Source organism: Pogona vitticeps, chromosome 10 (assembly GCF_051106095.1).
Source record: "Pogona vitticeps strain Pit_001003342236 chromosome 10, PviZW2.1, whole genome shotgun sequence".
In the NCBI taxonomy this organism is placed as follows: domain Eukaryota; kingdom Metazoa; phylum Chordata; class Lepidosauria; order Squamata; family Agamidae; genus Pogona; species Pogona vitticeps.
The window spans coordinates 12,232,726-12,252,351 of record NC_135792.1 but is presented as its reverse complement, the minus strand read 5'-3'; positions in this window follow the sequence as shown (position 1 = coordinate 12,252,351).

The following is a 19,626-nucleotide window of genomic DNA, read 5'->3' as shown; positions in this document are numbered from 1 at the left end:
TTCGCTCTACAGCGATTTTACTGGAACAACTTAACACCGTCAAGCGAGGCACCACTGTATAGAATATTTAGAAGTTGTAATAGGGGCTGCAACTTGTCCAATACCACACAGACTACCTCTTATTTTGAGAGTCACAGTGCGGAATCAGACTTGACCTCTGAATCTACAGCCAACTCACTGAGCTCTTCATCCAGTTAGTGCTATACCTACTAACTTCCTTGTTCCATTTATGTTTAATGCTACAGCTACCATACATTACATAGCTGTCTTTTGATAGATGCCTTTGAAACAGCCAATGTAGCAAGCCATTGATCATATTGATTTCAGTAAAATGAAAGTAAATCTGCTTTCATTGAACAATTGTTGAAGACTGTACTGTACTCGTTTATCACCTTTTTGATTCCAACATCAGGCTTGTGGTTCTTTCTTAATATCCAATTTTCTTCCATGCAGCTACTGTACTGCCAGTGGAAAGGCCTTAACAAAGTTGCACTGTTCAGGAAACTTTGCAGTTCGATTTGCATCTCCCCATTTATATGATCCTGATAGAGTATAGTTAATGGTGGATCTCCATCTTATAGTCCTACAGAAGTGCTGGAGCATCATTTCCATATCCAAACCCTTCTAGAGAGCACCAGAGGGGCATAAGCTGTGGTGCTCATTGCATGTCACTGTTTACTTCTAGGATAGTACACATGTGTGTATATGTATCATCTCTGTCTCTGATGCATGGATTGCATTAGATACACAGCGAGAATATGTATGTATGTATGTATGTATGTATGTATGTATGTATGCATGCATGCATGCATGCATGCACACATTGCATTGAGAATTTATATATTTCCTGTTTGGTCTATTTTCCGATATTAGAATTGCTGGATAGATCAGAGACTTAGGTGTCTGGTTGCACAGCTTGAGGTTGGGAGTTCAATTCCCCCTTGTGTCTCCTTGAGAGGGGCTAGACTCAATCCATAGGGCCCCTTCCAGTTCGATGATGATGGTGATGATGGTGATGATGGTGATGATGATGATGATGATGATGATGATGATGTCCCCCCCCATATAACCTTCTCTTTGGGATGCCAGAGGTGCCTTAGGCTTCAGCTACCCTGTTCACATATACAGTGGTGTCTCACTTAACGAGTGCACCGTTTAACAATGAATCCGCGTAGCAACGCATTTTTTGCGATTGCTAATGCGATTGTATTGCGATATTTTGAATAGGGTAAACATCACATTGCGATGATCGGTAAGCGTTTCGCTTACCAATCTTCACATTGCGATGTTTTGGAACAGCTGATCGGCGGTTCCAAAATGGCCACCGGAAGAAGAAAATGGCTGCCCGCAGCATTTTCGTGCTGATTCCTCGCTTACCGAGGCGGCGAAAATGGTGGCCGGATTGAGGAGTCTCGCTTAGCGGTGAGTTTTGTCCCCATAGGAATGCATTAAACGGAGTTTAATGCATTCCTATGGGGTTCCCCCACGCATAGTGACGTTTCCGGATAGCAACGTTTTTCCTGGAACGGATTAACATCGCTATGCGGGGCACCACTGTATACGTTTGAAGACAACATCCATTCATTCAGTGCTGAAATCTGACTTTCAGCACTGGGATTGCTTTCAACATAGGTTCCAAATGGGAAACACCAGTGATTTGTAAGGATTTTGCTAGAAGGAATGTGGAATGTTAGTTTACAAAGATAAGTTAGCTATTAAAGCCAACAGCCCCTTTAAATGAAAACATCCTATTAAAATATAGGAACGGTTTATAGTGTAAATAAAGTTGAGGATATGGATTATTTAAAGATAAAAGATTTTTAGGACCTCATGATGATGAGATTTTAAAGTATATATATATTTAATTGAACCACATTTCTCCCATCTCTTTCCTGAAGTGAACTTCAAAGAACAGACTGAGAGGAAGACATTAAAATCTATTTTACTTCTCCAGCTGCATAATTGTGATTTGGCTTTTATTTTTCTAATCTGAGTCAGATTTCTGTAAGGAGGGGGGGTGTCATGTGTTTAAGCTCATAAATAGCAGAATTTATCTTGCTTGTGAATGTGTACGGTGGAAATGAGGGGAAAGACATTACCTTCAGGATTTGTCTCCCAACCTGAATGACAGATGCAATAATTCCTTCCATTAGTCAGATCCGTTGTCCTTATTTTGTGTGGAGAGCTACAGCTTCACTGAGGTAGACTTCCACAGCAATGCATATTTTAAGGGTTATTTGGCACCACAAGTAAAGCTAAAAGTAGCCTCTTAATCTAATTAATTGACATTTCTGAATCGTGCTTTCACAACAACACATGGTTTCATGTTCTGGGTTTTAGCACTTGTCAAGCTTTTTCGGAGAATGTTTTGGTCAGGATGACAAGATAATTCATGACGGAGGCTCCGAGCTAGAGAAGTGTTTAAGGCTATAATGATTTATTATCATCACAGCATAGCAAAATTTACAAAGCCCTTGATCAGAAATTTTTGGGTTAAGTTTGCCAGCACAGTAGGTGAAAACCGGAGTGAAGGTGCAGCAGAGATGAAGCGGAAGAAAACTATGGATGAATATCTGTAATTTATTATTGAGAAGATTTATATCCCATGCCTTTCAATATTGTAAGAAAAATTCACAAGCGGGCTTCCAGATTAAAATATCATAAAATATGAAATATCATAAAATACAGTAAAATAATAAAACAGCTGACAGCAGCATAAAGCCAAAATCAAACAGCAATAAAACCATATAACAGTATGATTCAGCGGCAGGAGTTAACTAAAAGTCATCAGTTCTATCCACTGAAAACAGAGTCAAAAAGCCAGTTTTATCTGGCAGCTGAAATTAATTACAACTGGCAGAAAGCCAATACCTCTAGGGAGTTGGGGGTCCAACCCAGGAAAAGCTTTGTCCCTGAGGCAACCGGCCTCACCTCACCAAGGGGGAGACCTTCAGAGATAAGTTTCTGAAGGTGAGCCTGTGAAAAACAATAATGCCTACCCATGGAAAAAGTTCCCTCTCCAAACAAAGCCCACTTCCTCCCTCAAGTCTATGGGGTTTACTTTTGAGTAGACCACTGAAGGATCCAACACTTATAGTCTTCAGCTCAGCTAGAATTTTGAGGGTCAAAGGATCTGTTGTTTTTAACAGAGAGCATCCAGTCTATGTGTCTTCGGACTTCTTGCTTTTAATAAAAGCACAGCATCCTTGCTCTCAACTGGGACCATAGGTTGGCAATTAATCTGGATTAAGACATAAGCATTTCTCCCTCTTGTGTTCCTGCTATGGCCCCCACTGGATATGTCTTCTGCTGAGGATGAGACAGAGCGCCACGAATACTTGACAAGGGGGGCAGGAGTAGGTGGATCCTTCCAGATCCTAGACTCTCAGCAACATAGATGGCTGGACTCCCTAAAAAGGTGGCTTATAGGAATGCTGTGGGATAAAGACATAGACTTGACTAGAAGTTTCCAGGCAAAGTCTTCTCAGGAAGGGCTCCTCAAGAGTAAAGCAAAGCAAAGTGTGCTGCTTATTTACCACCCCATAGTGCTTCAAGCACTCTCTGGGAGGTTTACAAGTTAATTACACAGGCTACACATTGCCCCCCCCCACATACACACCAGCGAGCTGGGGACTCCTTTTACCGACCTCGGAAGGATAGAAGGCTGAATCAACCTTGAGCCGGCTACCTGGGATTAAACCCCGGGTCGTGAGCACAGTTTTGGCTGCAGGACAGCGGTTTAACCACTGCGCCACGGGGCTCAGTGGCTTACATTTGGAGGGATCCTCAAGAGTAAAGGTCTCCTTGCAGGAAAGTTTTCCCTCCAGCAGGCCAACTCCTGAAGCTGAGTTTATCTCTTGGCTGGCCAAGTACCTGCAGCGGAACTTTGGGTGGGGCTCCACTATATAAACTTTAGTCTGGGGTTTACATGCAGGTAGTATTTTTTTTTCTTGTGTTCCATTTTGTTTTGCTATTTATTCTTTCCTGTATATGACTTTAGGGCTGCTTGACTCTTCTTCTTGGACTCCCCGTATTTGTTTCATGACAGGGGGGCAGTTCTCTATCCAGCCTGTCTTCCTTCCACCCCATCAGTCATTCGAAGTTACCTATGAAAAACTAACTGCCATAGAAGAAACCTGGTTAAAATCCAGATGATGCTACTATCTATCAATCTGTGAATGGGGAGAAGAGGGCATCTTTTGACCTATTTACCTTGATACAAAGCTCTGAAGATGAAATAAAACTGTACATCTGAGATATGTTTCTCCCAGATCTCCTCCTTTGGACTGGTCTGTTAATTTACTGCATGCAGTAAAGTTTGTGTATAACTTTCCATCAGGGCTAGTTGACACCATGAAGTCAACAGACAGTGGCTCTTGGAAACAGTTCTTGGTGATACATTTGATCTTCAGTTTTTCTTGTATTTCTCCCTCCCCCACACCCAATGGAAGGACGAACAAAGCAAGATGGCTTTAATGGGGGGTATTTTACAAGTAGTTCTTTCACCATAGGAAAGGAATGAAAGGGAAGTAACTCATATTCTGAACCTAAAATGGATTCCCTCATCTCTTCAGCCCACCATGGAGCATGGCAGAAAATTACATCTGTCTTTATTTATTTTAATAAGAGGGATGAAGCTGGTAGCAACATATGTGTATTATAATAATAATAATCTTAGAACTGGAAGGGACCCTATAGATCATCAAGTCCAGCCCCTCTCGCAGAGGCTCAAGTGGGGAATTGAACTTCCAGCCTCTGGCTCCACAGCCAGATGCTTAAAACCACAGAGCATTGACTCTGAGAAATCCTAAGTTTCTAATGTCTGTTGTGCTTGGAAACACTACATACAGTAACAAGTACTGTGACAAACATGTAAATATGCTGATATTTGCAAGCTCTCCATGTATTGCCACATATATGGTGCAGCTAAAAAATATTGTAAAGAAAGAAAGAAAGAAAGAAAGAAAGAAAGAAAGAAAGAAAGAAAGAAAGAAAGAAAGAAAGAAAGAAAGAAATCAAGTCAGCATCACTCCTTATTTTGTTTCTGTATTCTGTATTCCTCATGATAATGCCAGACTCTCTGAGACAAAATGTCTGACTTTGAATACACTTGCAGTTATTTTCTCTGTGATTCCACAATTTCCTCATTATGTAATTGAACAGCAAGAAAACTCGGGGCACTGGTTAGTTTGACACAAAGTTGTGACAGTTATTTGACTTCAGAATGGAGGAAGGGAAGCTACTTTGCTGAGGCCCTACAGTCTTCTTTAAAACCCCTAATTCTTTTCCTTCTTGTGGCTGCCATTTGACTTGACTGTCAAATTAGAATTGCAGAGGAAGTATGGAGTCATTTTCTTTTGGAGAGGGAACAAGGATAAGCAGTCTGAAGCACTTCCTTTGTTCACGTCCATAGCCATCTGGTGGAATGATTAGACGAAAGGGTGCTGCTGTTGCCCAGGGGGTGTCTAAATGTGTTCACGGTCCACCCCTTCCCCAGACAGCACCCATGTAAGGCTGGACAAGGTGCAGTTCATGGGCCAAATTACCCTCCAAGAATACTACCCAATTTTAAACAATGAATGAAAAAATCTAAAAGTCCCCTTGCCCCTGATAAGAGCGCACGATGCCAATGTCACCATGTCCCTCCACAGCTGGTTTTGGCTGAGAGTTGGTATTTTTAGGAGCCTCATGGTGCAGTTGCTAGACTGCAGTATTGCAGTCAAGACTCTGCTCATGACCAGGTTTCAATCACACGTAGCCAGCTCAAGTTTCACCCAGTCTTCAGTCCCTCTGAATTTAGTAAAATGAGTACCCAGCTCATGTGTGCATGTGTGATTGTGTGTGTAGCCTGCATAATTAAATTGGAAACCATCTAGAGAGTGCTTTAAGTGCTATGAGGCAGTATATATGCTCTTTTTTCCCCCTTCCTCAAATTTACAAGTCATGTAGAACAGTTCAGTGGCAACCAATTTGATAAAAAATTGTCCCTATGGCCACTATAGGGCAAAACAAACATTCTTGCAAAAATATTTTTTGTCCAACTCCCTGGTCAATGCAAGAACACATATCAAAGGATATCTGCCAGCTGGTTGTCTAAATTTCTCTTGAATGCCTCCAGTGTTGGAGCACTCACCACCTCTTGAGGCAATTGGCTCCATTGTTGTACTGCTCTAACAGTTAGGAAGTTTTTCCTGATAAATATGGCTTCCTCTAACTTGAGCCCATTGTTGCAGGGCATTTACAGTGTGGCAGCACACTTACTGTGAGGTCTAACAATCGTATGGTAAGATAATGGATGGACAGAAACTCTCTTGTGGAGAGGATATTTTCTTGATTCTTCTGGAAATGAACTTTACTAAAGTGGGTAGAGTGTTGGCATAATGTAGTCTTGCCCAACCTGTTGCCTTGTACATGTAAGTATTGGTCTGACGTTTCCTTGGCTTTGCCCATGCACAACTTAAGGGATCTTCTCTCAGAAAGTGAGAAAGAGCTCTAGTTTGATCAAGCAATATTCAATTAAAGAAGTTTATGTTCTTTGTTTTTGGTAAGAAGGCATAAAAAGCTACTAATTTCTTCATGAACTGTATGAAAGAAATTTGTGATCTTAAAAATACGAAATGAGAAAGCAAAGCTAAGAGATTTGCCCATCAAGCCACAGGACTTTAAGTACTTCACTCATAAAAACCTGGATTTGAACCTCTGAGTTTTCGACCATTAGATGGCTAAATAGGCCAGTGAGTTGTATATCTGACTACTGACAAGCCCTCCTGGGTGTTCCACCAGTTGATTATTCAACACAGCAGATCTTGGACATTTTCGTTTTAGAAGGAATTTCTTGCGTTATTAATTATTATTCTTCCTCACTTGTAGCCACACTTTCAACTGAAGAGGGCCGCAACATTACTAATTTGAGAAATGAGGAGGAAGATGAAGGGGAAAAAAAGTTAGAAAAAGTTCTGAAAGATTTCTTCCCTTTCTTTTTCAAGGTAAATAAATTCTTACTTGTTTTTGAATAAATCTAGGGAAACAGCATGATGTCCTTCTCTGTGGCGCTCTTAGGAAGCCAGTGTATTAGCTGGTAAGATCAGGGCTTTCTCCTGGAAGTGCAAAAGGAAAAGAAGAGGAAGGAGAAGAAGAAATAAAACAGAGCACCCAACTCTATAGAATACCATTGACCGGCCAGAATCTCCTTTGCCCTTCTTGCGCTTCAGCCTCCAGTCTACACACATCCCCAATAAAACGGTGAGATCTTGTGTAGTCGCACCATTTGCTGTGACCTGCACTTGCTGTTTGAGTTTCTCCATTCATAAGATTGGATTTTCCCTGGAAATACACAAACAGCTTTGTGGAGTTGAACAAGGATTGGGTCAGAGTGTCTTCAAAGTGGTACAGGGGAGGTCAAGCACTGATCTGAATGACCCATTTGGATTGGATTAGGAGTGCAAGACACATCCCTAATGCATTTCCCTTTCGGTTTTGCTCCTGCTGTTCTTGCCTAGGGAGTGATGCCTTTAAAACCATCTCTCTCTCTCTCTCCCTCTCTCCCCCCCCTCTCTTCCCAGTTGACTTTGGCCTCACCAGATGGACTCAACCTCTCTTGTGCATTGATCATTTAAGAATGAATGTTGGCCTCAAGGAAAGGCATGGCAACCTGTCATTTCTGGCAGCCCCCAAAGTATGGTCACAGAGTAAACACACACACAGTCCTCTTGATACTGTAAGCTTGATAGTACAGTGTGGCTTGGGCTGCGTGGAATCGGAGGCCAATCTGATGGATTGCTGAACACTGTGCAGGAAGGCTATCAACATGGAGAGGGTGGAGTTAGATCGCAGGGCCAGGTTCCATGCACCAGTGGCTCAGTACAGCAGAGTTTAAGACTAGGTTAACAAGCAGAAAAAAATGTGAGAAAGCATGGCTTCAAACATCAGGAGAACATAACAAGAGGACAGTCTGTCAGATTTTTTGCAAGACTGTGTTACTCCACAAAAGGCTCACCACAGAAGGATTGAACATATATTCGTCTTAATCTTTTGTAGACATTTCTGAAGCATTCCTGTCTGGATTATCTAAACACATCTCCCAGAATGAAAGCTTATCGTACATTTGTATAGCTACCTTCTTACTTTCTTCTTTTTAAAAAAAGCTTGGAATTTTATGTTTAAAAAAGTAATTTGTTGCATTTAAAGTTCCAAGCACCCCTTCCATAAATTAGTTTCCTATGTGGGTAATACTTTTCAATAGTAAACCACTACTTTCATATTCTTTCAGAAGTAACTAACATAGCTTTAGTAATTTTATTTTTTTTTAGTTTAAAAACTATTTATTTTAAACGTTTATAGCCTGCCCCATATCACAAGATCTCAGGGAGGGTTACAAAGCCGTATAAAACAATTTAAAAAGATAAAATCTTTAAAGCAGTTTAAAATTAAACAGCTTAAAACACATGAAATCAAAACCCTGTAACATTAAAACCATTGCAATAAAACCTGCACATTTAGTGAGACCCAAGCTCCCAAATGATAAAAGTAGCTAAAAGTTATGCTGCAAAAGAAGTGAGATGATCCTCGTTCAGTTAAAATAATGATTTAGTTATCCTTAAGTTGCTGGGGACATTAACTCGTTGCAACTAGTTAGTTGTAAGTAATTACTTTTAAGTGCTGAACACATTCTTTTATTGGTGAGTCAAGCATTTTGGTATAGTTCTCCCGCTCCCCTCTTAATAAAGGAGCCCTGAGTGTAAATATGATGACTCAAAGGAGGCTGAATTTCAATGTTTTTATGGAGAAAGTTGAGGGAAAGCCTTGGACGTAACCAAAGCTTGGCAGCCGATCAGCAGCAGTCAGTTCAGAATGTGATGCACCCTTGTTAAACGTCAGAGAGGTTCACTGTGTGCCAGACGCGTCTTTCCATGCGGTCCAAGAGTCAGTCTCGAGCAGAGCGTGTTGTCAAGGATAAGTCTGGCTGTGACACATATGTCAGTCTCCAAGTCTGACTCAAGATCTGAGATGAAGGGGACAAAATCTCTTAAGTCACTTGAAGATAGATAAGGAGATACGCCACACTATAAGGACCTGAAACTCTCTGTTCCTTGACAGTTGGCAAACTCTTTTATGACAGCTGCCAACAGAGTCCATTTAACTTTTCTTTCAAGAGCTTGACACACCAATCAAATATTAGTTAATCAATCAGTCAATTAATCAGTCAATCAATTTACTGCAGTTTGTCTTTCCGTACACAAGGAGAGACGCTGTGCAGTTTACCATTCTAAATAAAACATCATACAGTAGCTCCCATTTGCTAAATGACTATAACAATTGACTTTTAATGCAATTATCATTGCTGACGTGGTTTGTCTACACTGTATTTCACTCACCCTTTTTAGGCTTTGCGTCATGTTTTCCATACTTGGTGGGATTCCAAACATTTGCATTGTTTCTTCCTTCTACCACTAGCATTAGGGGTGAAGCTCAGTGATTGACCACATGCTTCATACCCAGAATGTCCTAAGTCCAGTCCTTGGTATCTCCAAAGTGTATGACCCTGGAGATTGACTGTCAATAAAGATAGAAAAGTAGTGCAAACTTCTGTCTGTCCAGATGTGGTTGGCCAACAATCTCCATGAGCTCTAGTGGGTGGAGTGTCCAATGGTCAGGAATTATGGTAGATATAGGCCAATAACATGTGGAGAGCCATGGCTTCTCCTCAATGGTGGTAGCAGTCCTGAAGAACATGAACCAGATTCCTGTTGCAGTACAAAAGGAATCTTCCTATATGCTTGATTGTGAGGATGTACAGAGGTAAAGAGTGTGTACACTATGGTGTGGTGTAGTGGACAGAGTGATGGACTAGGACTCTGGAGATCAGGATTCAATTCTCCACTCAGCCATGGAAACTCACTGGAGGAGTGGAACTGGTTTTTAATTTCTCAGTGTATTTTAATTAATTAGTTTTATAGTCTTGTTTTTTTAAAATATGTAACTTATTGTCTTTTTAATTCTATTCTTTTTAAGACAGTGAGCCATCTTGAGCCCCTTTATTGAGAGAATGGTGACCTATAAATGAAACAAACAAACACAAAAGCAAAATTGGGGAGCCTGCTCTTTTCCACATGGTTGCTATTTTTCCTTCCCACCCACCACCTACCTTTCTTTTCCCTATGTGAAGTGAGTGGTGTGATAGCCACAGTATAGATTTTGATGACTTAATCAATAACTTTGCAGCAGAAAGACAGAGGGCATTTATTTCTAAGGTAAAGAATATGGCCTCCTTTTCTGTTGCCACAAACTAAGTTAATCTTTCATTTTGTCTATTTCTTCATATCTGATCACAGCACATGGATAGAGGACTTTAAATGAGGGATCCTTGGAGGGGCTGTTCCACCCGTTATTACCTCTGGGCCCTTTACCATGTGAACATTTGGAAACCCATGAGTACTCCAGATTCAATTAATATTTATGTGTCTGTCTGGAGACAGCACAGATACCTGATAGACAGAGAAACAGACAGAAAAGGGAGATGTAAATACCACGTTAGTTCCAAATTATTGCTGTATAAAGAGAACCTCACTCTATTTTTAAAAGCTCCAGCTTCTCAACACAGAATGGAGTTTCAGAACTTTTTCACCTTTTTCTAGTTTCTCTCAGTTACTCTTTAGTTCCCAGTACAGCCTCCCAGTTGGCTAGGACAGTGGTCCTCAACCTTGGGCCTCCAGATGTTCTTGGACTAGAACTCCCAGAAGCCCTCACCACCATCTCTCTGGGAGTTGAAGTCCAAGAACATCTGGAGTTCAAGGTTGGGGACCACTGGGCTAGGAGATAAATGTCCATCACAACCAAAGTTGTCTGTGTTCTGTTTCAACTGATCAGGATATTCTTGTGATGTTGCTTCTAGGTTATTAATTACCACACTGAGAACTAGGATTAGCTAGGTCACTAGGAGCCCGGCAATCAATGGTCCCTGGTCAACTCACCAATAGTCCAACAACTAGCATTGGTCTGTGAACCTCCACGTGGTCCTTAAGACTGTAAAGACAATGATGGAGCAAAATGTGGAATAGCTATAGGTAATTTTGAAGACTCTACCATAAACTGAGATGGCAATTCTTATTTAACTTGTAGCATAACAGCCAGCCATAACTGACTTTAGTTTTTCTCCATGGCTTCATTGGATTACATTGCAGCAAACAAAAGCTGAGATATGGGAAGAGCGCATACATGCACCTATGAATTTCTGGAGAGATCCCATAATTTATAGAACCCAAGAGAGCACATATTTTGAATGCAGGAGACCCAAGATGCAGTACATAGATTTTCAATATCAGAGGATCTTGGAGAGTAGTGCACATTACTGACCAAACAATTCCATCCTGGGCCACCAATGGGTCAGTCAAAAGCAGCTTCAAGTGATAACCATCTTTAGTTGTGTGCACAGTTTATATAGCCTTGCAAGAGATTTTAACTATCTGTTCTTGAATAAAAGCAGCCCTTAATAAATGAGCAAATGGCTTATCATTTTTCCTCCCTCGTGTGGGCTACTGCATTCTTTTCCATTTTTACATGCCCACGGTTTATGCTTTAATGGCAACCACTCTTTACACACTTACTTATTGACTTGCGATCTTGGTGTACTTGACACTGTGTAGTTAAATTTGCCACAAAGAGGAGAGGTGGAAATAAATAGAATTCTCCGTAGGGAATTCCTGCGAAGAGGAAGACACGAAGCACTTTGGGAACTGATTCAATCGCACTTTGATTAGCTAGAGAATTGCTGTGTGGCTAACTAACTTGCAGGGTGATATGAAGAAAGCTGGGCTCTCTGAGCATAATTAAATGATAAGTTCACATTCTAGGGACTATTGTAGGGGCTGTCATACACAGTGCCAAAAATAGGCCGTCTCATGATAAATACCCTTATTAACAGCTACACTCCTTTCGGCTGGTACGGTGTGGCAGAAGAATTCTGCAAAGACTTAGGCCTCTTTGATGACCATCTCCCTGAAGGTATTTGAAATAAAGGGCTCATGAAAAAGGAAAGTAAGCAACAGGAAGCAAAATAAGACTCGAGGCCCATGTAGGTGTCATTATTCATCATGGAAGAGCAGACCCATTTTGATTTCCAGCAGCTCCCTCCTTCGACTGATGCTCACGGAAGTCTGTTTTTGGAGCAGATTGATGCCAAGGAATTTACCACCATGAAGACTGTAGAGAAATGAGGAATTTCCCCATCTCATAAACCAGTCACAAGGGAAATTAGTTTGGGCCACTTATTGAAGTCATAGGAAGAACTCATCTCTGCTTTGTCCTTTTCTGCATCGAAGACTGAGACAAGAGGCTGGGCATTTTGTTTGCATTTGGCAGACATTTGGCTAGTCAATTCCTAGAAGTTAAATTTCAGACTGAAGGGAAGGTGTTCTAGGTTACATGTCCAGTCCATGGTATCCTCTGATATCCTGCAAATTACCAGTTATTTTGACTGTGGGGGCAAATGCTCTTGTCTGCTCAGAGTGTCTATGATGATGATGATGATGATGATGATGATGATGATGATGATGATGATGATGATGATGATGATGATGATGATGATGATGATGATGAGCAGCAGCAGCAGCAGCAGCAGCAGCAGCAGCAGTAGCATTAGCATTAGCATTAGTATTGTTAGTATTATCATTATCATTATCATCATCATCATTATCATTATTATTATTATTATTAGTAGTAGTAGTAGTAGTAGTAGCAGCAGCAGTAGTATTAGTATTAGTAGTATTAGTAGTATTAGTATTAGTATTAGTAGTAGTAGTAGCAGCAGCAGCAGCAGTAGCAGCAGTAGCATTAGCGTTAGCGTTAGCGTTAGCATTAGTATCAGTATTGTTAGTATTATCATTATCATCATCATCATTATCATTATTATTATTATCAATTTGATTTGTATACCACCCAATCTGGCAGCCAGGGCCACTCTAGGCAGTTTATAAGACTATATTCATCCCTGAGGATCAATCACAATACAGAAGGAAGATAATTTGCCCAATATAAAGTGAGAGAACCTCATATCAGGACAATCAGGGGTCATTTAGTACCTCAGGAAGCCCTACTTCTAATGATGCTCTAACTTTACCACGTAGTTTGGACATGACCCACATAAAGAGCAGTGGCCTGGAAAGATTGTCTACCTGTAAACTACTACACTGTTTGCAACTCTTCTTTTTTTAAAAAAAAATAGTTTGACTCATAGATAAGTACCTCTGCCCTGGAATCTAAAAAGATGGCTCCATGTGATACAAGAACAAACTGTAGTGTTAGTCTTTAAAAAACAACAACAACCCATAAACCTCTTCACCCATCTCTCTGAAAATCCAGCATCTGTACACACTCCTGTAAGGTGAGCTGAAGGGATGATGGCATTGCCTTCTGTACAATTTCTGCAGATCCTTCTATTTGGAGCATGCTCCGTTGAAATACATTGGATTGACATCCTTCACCGGGACATACATTACGTTTTTTGCAAGCCAGCAAGCAGTCGTTAATCCATCGCTTCCTACCAAGATGACAGAGATTTTTAAGGTTCAGATTCCAGTGAAATATGAATCACAATTGGATGTTGCTGGATAACTGTCCCAGAAGATCTTTTGTGATATGTGATGGATCTATAAGACAATAGTTGCAGGGCAATTTTTGTGTATATTGTTAATATGATGCATGATGACGTGACCAATTATAGCAGGCAAATGTTCAAACAGCATGTCACAACCTGTGTATCAATAGATTAAATCTCTTTTGCCAACATACAATTGAAACAGAGAGCATCCTCCACAGTGAACTGTCACTGCAGACAGAAGGTCAGGATGAACCTATGCAATTTTTTTTTGCCCTTGCCCAACTTATATCAAGGCAAAACCACATTTTTAACACTACAGAAGTACAACTTTATCCTTTTTTTTTTGCTTAATTGTTAAAACTGATTTTTACAAGACCAAAATAGAAATCTCTTTTAGAGATAGTAGTCTAAACATCTGTGTCCTCCTGAGCCAGGGTTTGATACACCCATCTCATTATCCAGCATTACATTTGTTTTGTTTATTATTTCATTTCTCACTTTCACTATCTGCCTTTATGCTACAGGCATCAGCCTAATATATTTTATTTATTTATTTATTTATTTAATTTATATCCCGCCTATCTAGTCGCGGTGGACTACTCTAGGCGGCCAACAACAGAGATAAAATTCAATAACATAATATAAATGTGGAAACTAACCAACCTGATCACAACAACAAGCCCAACGGTAGTTGCCCATCCATAGGTATCCTTGACCATTGATGCAGAGTCCAATGTCCACAGCTGCCTCCAACACCAAGAGAGACATACTTCTTCATTTCCCCCCAAACATAGCGGTTCCCATCTTAGGTTCCCTAGATGTTTTGGACTACAACTCTCAGAAATCTTGTCCAGCATAGCTAGTGGTGAAGGTTTCAGGGAGTTTCAATTCAAGAACATCTGGGGATCCCTACCCTAACCAAGTGCTTGTATCTGGATGGAGGTGTGCAAGAGTAGGCTTCTCATTGGGCTGTGCTGTCAAATACCATGACCCAATATTAGGGCTGCTAATCAGAATAAAGATGTGTTTCTCTGTACAGACACCCACTGATACAAATCTCAGAGCTTCTTTGCTGTGAACTACCTCTTTCCGAAGTGAGCTCTACTAAGGAATCAGTACATTTTCCAGGTGACATGAGGAAAGGGGAGATAAAGAGGGCCCTTGAAAGAATGTGAGTCTTTGCTCATTTGTAACTCAGTGGGCCAACATTGGGGATGTGTCTATATGGAATCATGTTGATATGTTAAGACTTAGAAGTTAAGGAATCACGCTTCAGTGCTTAAGTGCTGCTATTACCATTAACTAGGGAAATAGGACAAAGCAGAATTATGAGGGCCATGGCTTTATGTTTGTCTATGGATATGATGCATCTCAACTTAAAATGCCTATTGCCATTTTGTTTAATGCCTACTTCTGAAATCGACTAGGTGAAACACATGTAACTGGCCTATGACAACACATTAAGAGTAATTCCTGAGCAGGTTTCCAGACTAGATTTTCTTGGTCACTGACCAATACTGGAGCCACTCCATAAATCAAGTACAGAGTTTTCCATATTTGGAAACCCTATAAATCAAGGCAGTCTAAATCAACAATGATGAATTTGTAAGTATTATTTGACACCTTTATCATGACCATAGGACATTTCTTCTCCATGGACTGCACGGAGGCTAGCACACAAAGCTCTTAGAAAAGCTAGGACTGAACAAATCTGTCAGACTTTTTTTCTTCATACAGTATATGACTTTGCCCCAAGAAATACAGGTAGAGACTTCCCTGAAAACTGAGTCGGCCACCACTTTGTGGTGTGTGGATCACTTTGGGCTTTTGAAGGATATGCCAGTGAAGTGCAAGTTCTACCAAACCAGAAAGACCCAAGATACAGCCTCATGGCTGGACTATATATCTGCCATCTGAGAACTAATCCAGCCACAACAACTATGAATAGTATGATGGTGTGGAATAGTTCTGGTCTGCGATGGTGCTTGCACAACTGGCAACATTGACTGTAAAACTATTCAAGGTACGGAAACAACATGGAAGGCACAAAGAAAGAGCAGGTTCTCTCTCTCCCCACCTGTCCTTGCCACTTTTCTAGAATTCTTGTGAGCATTCTTTTACTTTCAGTTCTCATATCCCTAAATGACTTCAGCTAGCCAGGGTATCACGTAGTATCACATGGTCAGAGAAGAAAAGATGCACAGTGTGATCCCAAGGGATACTCTGCTTCAGGTTTGGCCCTGAGATGTATGCTTTGGACTCCATTCTTTAGGATCTGGACATCGAATCTCAAGGAGTGGGATTCTGTTAACCTACAGTCCCTAAATTTTCATGTTCACTGTGATGATTTTAGAACATGCCATTAAGACACAATCAGAAGTACCTTTGTCTTTTTCATTATCATACATAATCTACAGCTGCTGTGTAGAGAATTTCACTTAGCCTTCAGATTCAACATATAGTCTCTGCCCTGTCTCTCTCTGTTTCCCACCCTCCCTCCCTCTCACACACATATAATTGTTGCCGGGCTCACAAGGATCATGACCTTACAAGGGCCTGTCCCAAGGTCTTAGACATTGTCCATGAAATCTTAAGGATAAGATGCTCTTGGCATGGCAACCTTATAGTCCACTAAAGCTTAGGCCCAAACTCATTTAATAAGGCCTAGGTTGTGGCCAACATGGCTGCCATCCCACCCTTTCTACAGTGGAAGACCTCTGGGAATCTGTGGTCGTTGCTGAGGATTTGCAAGTCCGTGACTTTGCAGGCCTGAGTAGCAACAGTTATGAGGTAACATAAGTTGAGAGGTAACCTTTCGGCAAAATGGGCTGGAGTTAAAAAGAAAGGATTGAAAAAAGAGTACAATGACCAAAAAAATCTATAAAAATGCAATTGCGCTAATATAATTTTATCACTTATTTAAAAATTTAGTCAACCCAAAAGACTACCAAGTGTGAAATTAAGGAACAGCTCCTCTACTTTTATGGAAATCACTCTTCTTCACTTGTCTAATAGCCTGATTTTGTCAGATCATTTATTTCCATGGTTTTAAAATGAGCTTGACAGACAGAATTTTATAACACCACTTTACTGCAAATAAGAACATCATTTTCGCTTATTAAAACTGAAGCTTAGAGAAAGCATTAAAATTAACAGTTCACTCTGCTTTAACCTTTTGAATACTACTGTGACTTTACACTCTAGACCATATTGAAAGTGAGAGCCTATTACTGTGGGGGCAAAACCTCCAGCAAGTGGAATTGTTCACTGGGTAGATGAGTATAAACTGAGCTTTCAGCTGATTGGCGCGCACACAGCAGTTCCAAAATGTACATAATGGTTGACTACATTGAGACAAGATGCTTTAATACCACACCTTACATATTAAGAAGCATGATTATATATCAGGTCTATACAATGTATGATTATTGATAAGCCTAGTAGGACTTCACATCTATCTCTGGTTTGTGGTAACATTCTAGTAATGCAATTTGCATTCAAGAGTATGTTCCAGCCTTGGTTAACGGAAAACTCAGAAGAAGCCCCTCCTATGTTCTGAGTTTCTGAGTCACTTTTTAATTTGAGCACAGAAATGCAGCTTGACAATATGTCTAATGGAATTCTGATTTAGTGGCTAGAGACACTGCAGTGTGATGCCATGGGCAGAGATGTGGGATATCCAGAGTCCAACCATGAAACACACATACTGTCTGATCTTGGGCCAGTTTCTCTCACACTTGCTTGGCCTATGTCACAAATTTGTTGTTAGATGTTAGATGTGTTTCATTGACAAACTGGCTAAATAGACATGGAACTAAAACGGGGAATAAATACAGGGAACGGATGTGGAAGTAAAAGAGACGAGAGGAAAATTCTCATCTTTAAAGGCAAGTTCATTCCCAAGCCAACGTTGTTTTGTTTTGCCTACCTTTTGAAAGTTGATGACATCCCTCACACTTTCGTGAGGAATTAATAACCTCATAAAAGTGGGAGGTGATATTCCCCTCTGCATGACTTCATATCGACCTTTGGTTTCTACCAAAATTCCAGTATAATTAGGTATGCTTCAGGTAATTGATTTCAATGTCTCATGTGAACCTAACTCTGTTTTAGGTAAGGCTTCCTTTACCTTCCACCTATCTATTTATTTATTTATTTATTTATTTATTTATTTATTTATTTATTTATTTATTTATTTATTTATTGGACTTGTATACCGCCCCATAGTGCTACAAGCACTCTCCGGGCGGTTTACAATTTTTAATTATACAGGCTACACATTGCCCCCCCAGCAAGCTGGGTACTCATTTTACCGACCTCGGAAGGATGGAAGGCTGAGTCAACCTTGAGCCGGCTACCTGGGATTTGAACCCCAGGTCGTGAGCACAGTTTTAGCTGCAGGACAGCGTTTTAACCACTGCGCCTACTCCCTGCTTGTGGTAATAAGCTGGTGTCTGGGTTGTATTAAACAGCCTTTTCACTCCCTCTTAGAAGCTACCTGGTAATTGCCCAGAAGACCTGAGGGTGAGGACAGGAAGTGCTTCTGCTTTAGGAAAGAAGAGAAGGAGGGAAAGGAAGCAGTGTTAGACTAAGGACCTTCCAAAAGAAGGAGATATCCAGCGGAATAAGTCCTCACTGGCAAAGGGCTGAACATTGTGTCCATAGGGTAAAAAATTAGAATATCAACAGATTTTCCCCGCCTTCTTGGACCAGACTGTAAATTTGAGAGAGCATATTTTTGGAAGTAGGAATTCTTTAACTGCTGAAACATATCTGGTTTTCACAGAGCAGTACCACTTGTCACATCACCTATACTTTGCAAATTGGCTTACTATGTTTTGTGGTTAGTCATTGGGAAGTAAATAGGGACTTTGCTCGCAAGTATGATTACTCAGGAATGAGGTGGTGTATGATAACATCTCTAGAACATTAGCATGCTTTCAGCTTCTAATGACTTGCTATCTGTAACTCATAGTTTCATTTTTGACCAGGTAGCATTCCCAGATCCAAAGACGAGATTAATTTATTCATTTTCATTTTTGTGCTACTCATTCCTCCATTCTTAAATTTATTCCATCATATGTCAGAAACAGTGATTTTTTTTGGTTAATGATCACAGAAAAATTTGTGTGCATTTTCACAAGATTTTTGTTTGCAATTTTACAACAGAAACACATAATTGCCAGCATTTTTCCCTGTTGCGACTCATGTTTCTACGCAGTTGCCAGTAATGTACAAATGTCTCAATCTCTCAGTATGACCTACCTCACAGAAGACAGCCAGGCATGTCACCTTAAGCTGCCAGAAGAAAAGCAGGGTATAAATGGTAAAAACACGTGTTTTATAAGAGGATATTTCAAAAAGGCAAAAACGGATACAAGACGTATGGAATTCTTTCATAGAGGTACACAATTTTTTGTACAGAATTAAAAGATGCAAACTCTTGCAGAAACAGGACAGAATGATATGAGGGCTGGTAACTTGAGAAGCCAAGAGAAATGGAAATTCACAGACTATTCAGTTCTACAGTTGTCAGCAGTAACAGCAAATCCAAGGACATATAGACTAAGAGACTCCTGAATGGGGGGCACCAATTCAGTGTCAGAGCTGGGCTTTGAATCTAGTTCCCTTCATGCCTTGGGCCTTTTTTTTAAATCCACCACACGCTTTCTCTGTATCAGAGACCTGAATGCTGCTTAGAGTTCAGGGCACGGCATTTCCATCTAAGTTGGTGAAATGTTCGTTCCCAAATTTGCACCTTTTTGGCTAAGCTTTATATAACTTCATTTTAAAATGGCCATTTTTCAAATAAGCTTTTCATATGCTTCTCTCCTTCTCCAATTATCATCCTACACGTACTTACAAAGATGCTCATTCCAGTTCAATTAATGCCAGGAGACAGAAGACAATAGTGGTCATTTTACATATCTGAAGGTACATCCCCCCAAAAAACCCTTTTAAATGTTGTTGATACTTTTAGCAAGGGGATTTCCACTCACAGACATACATACCCTGCTTCAGTGCACCAAAAA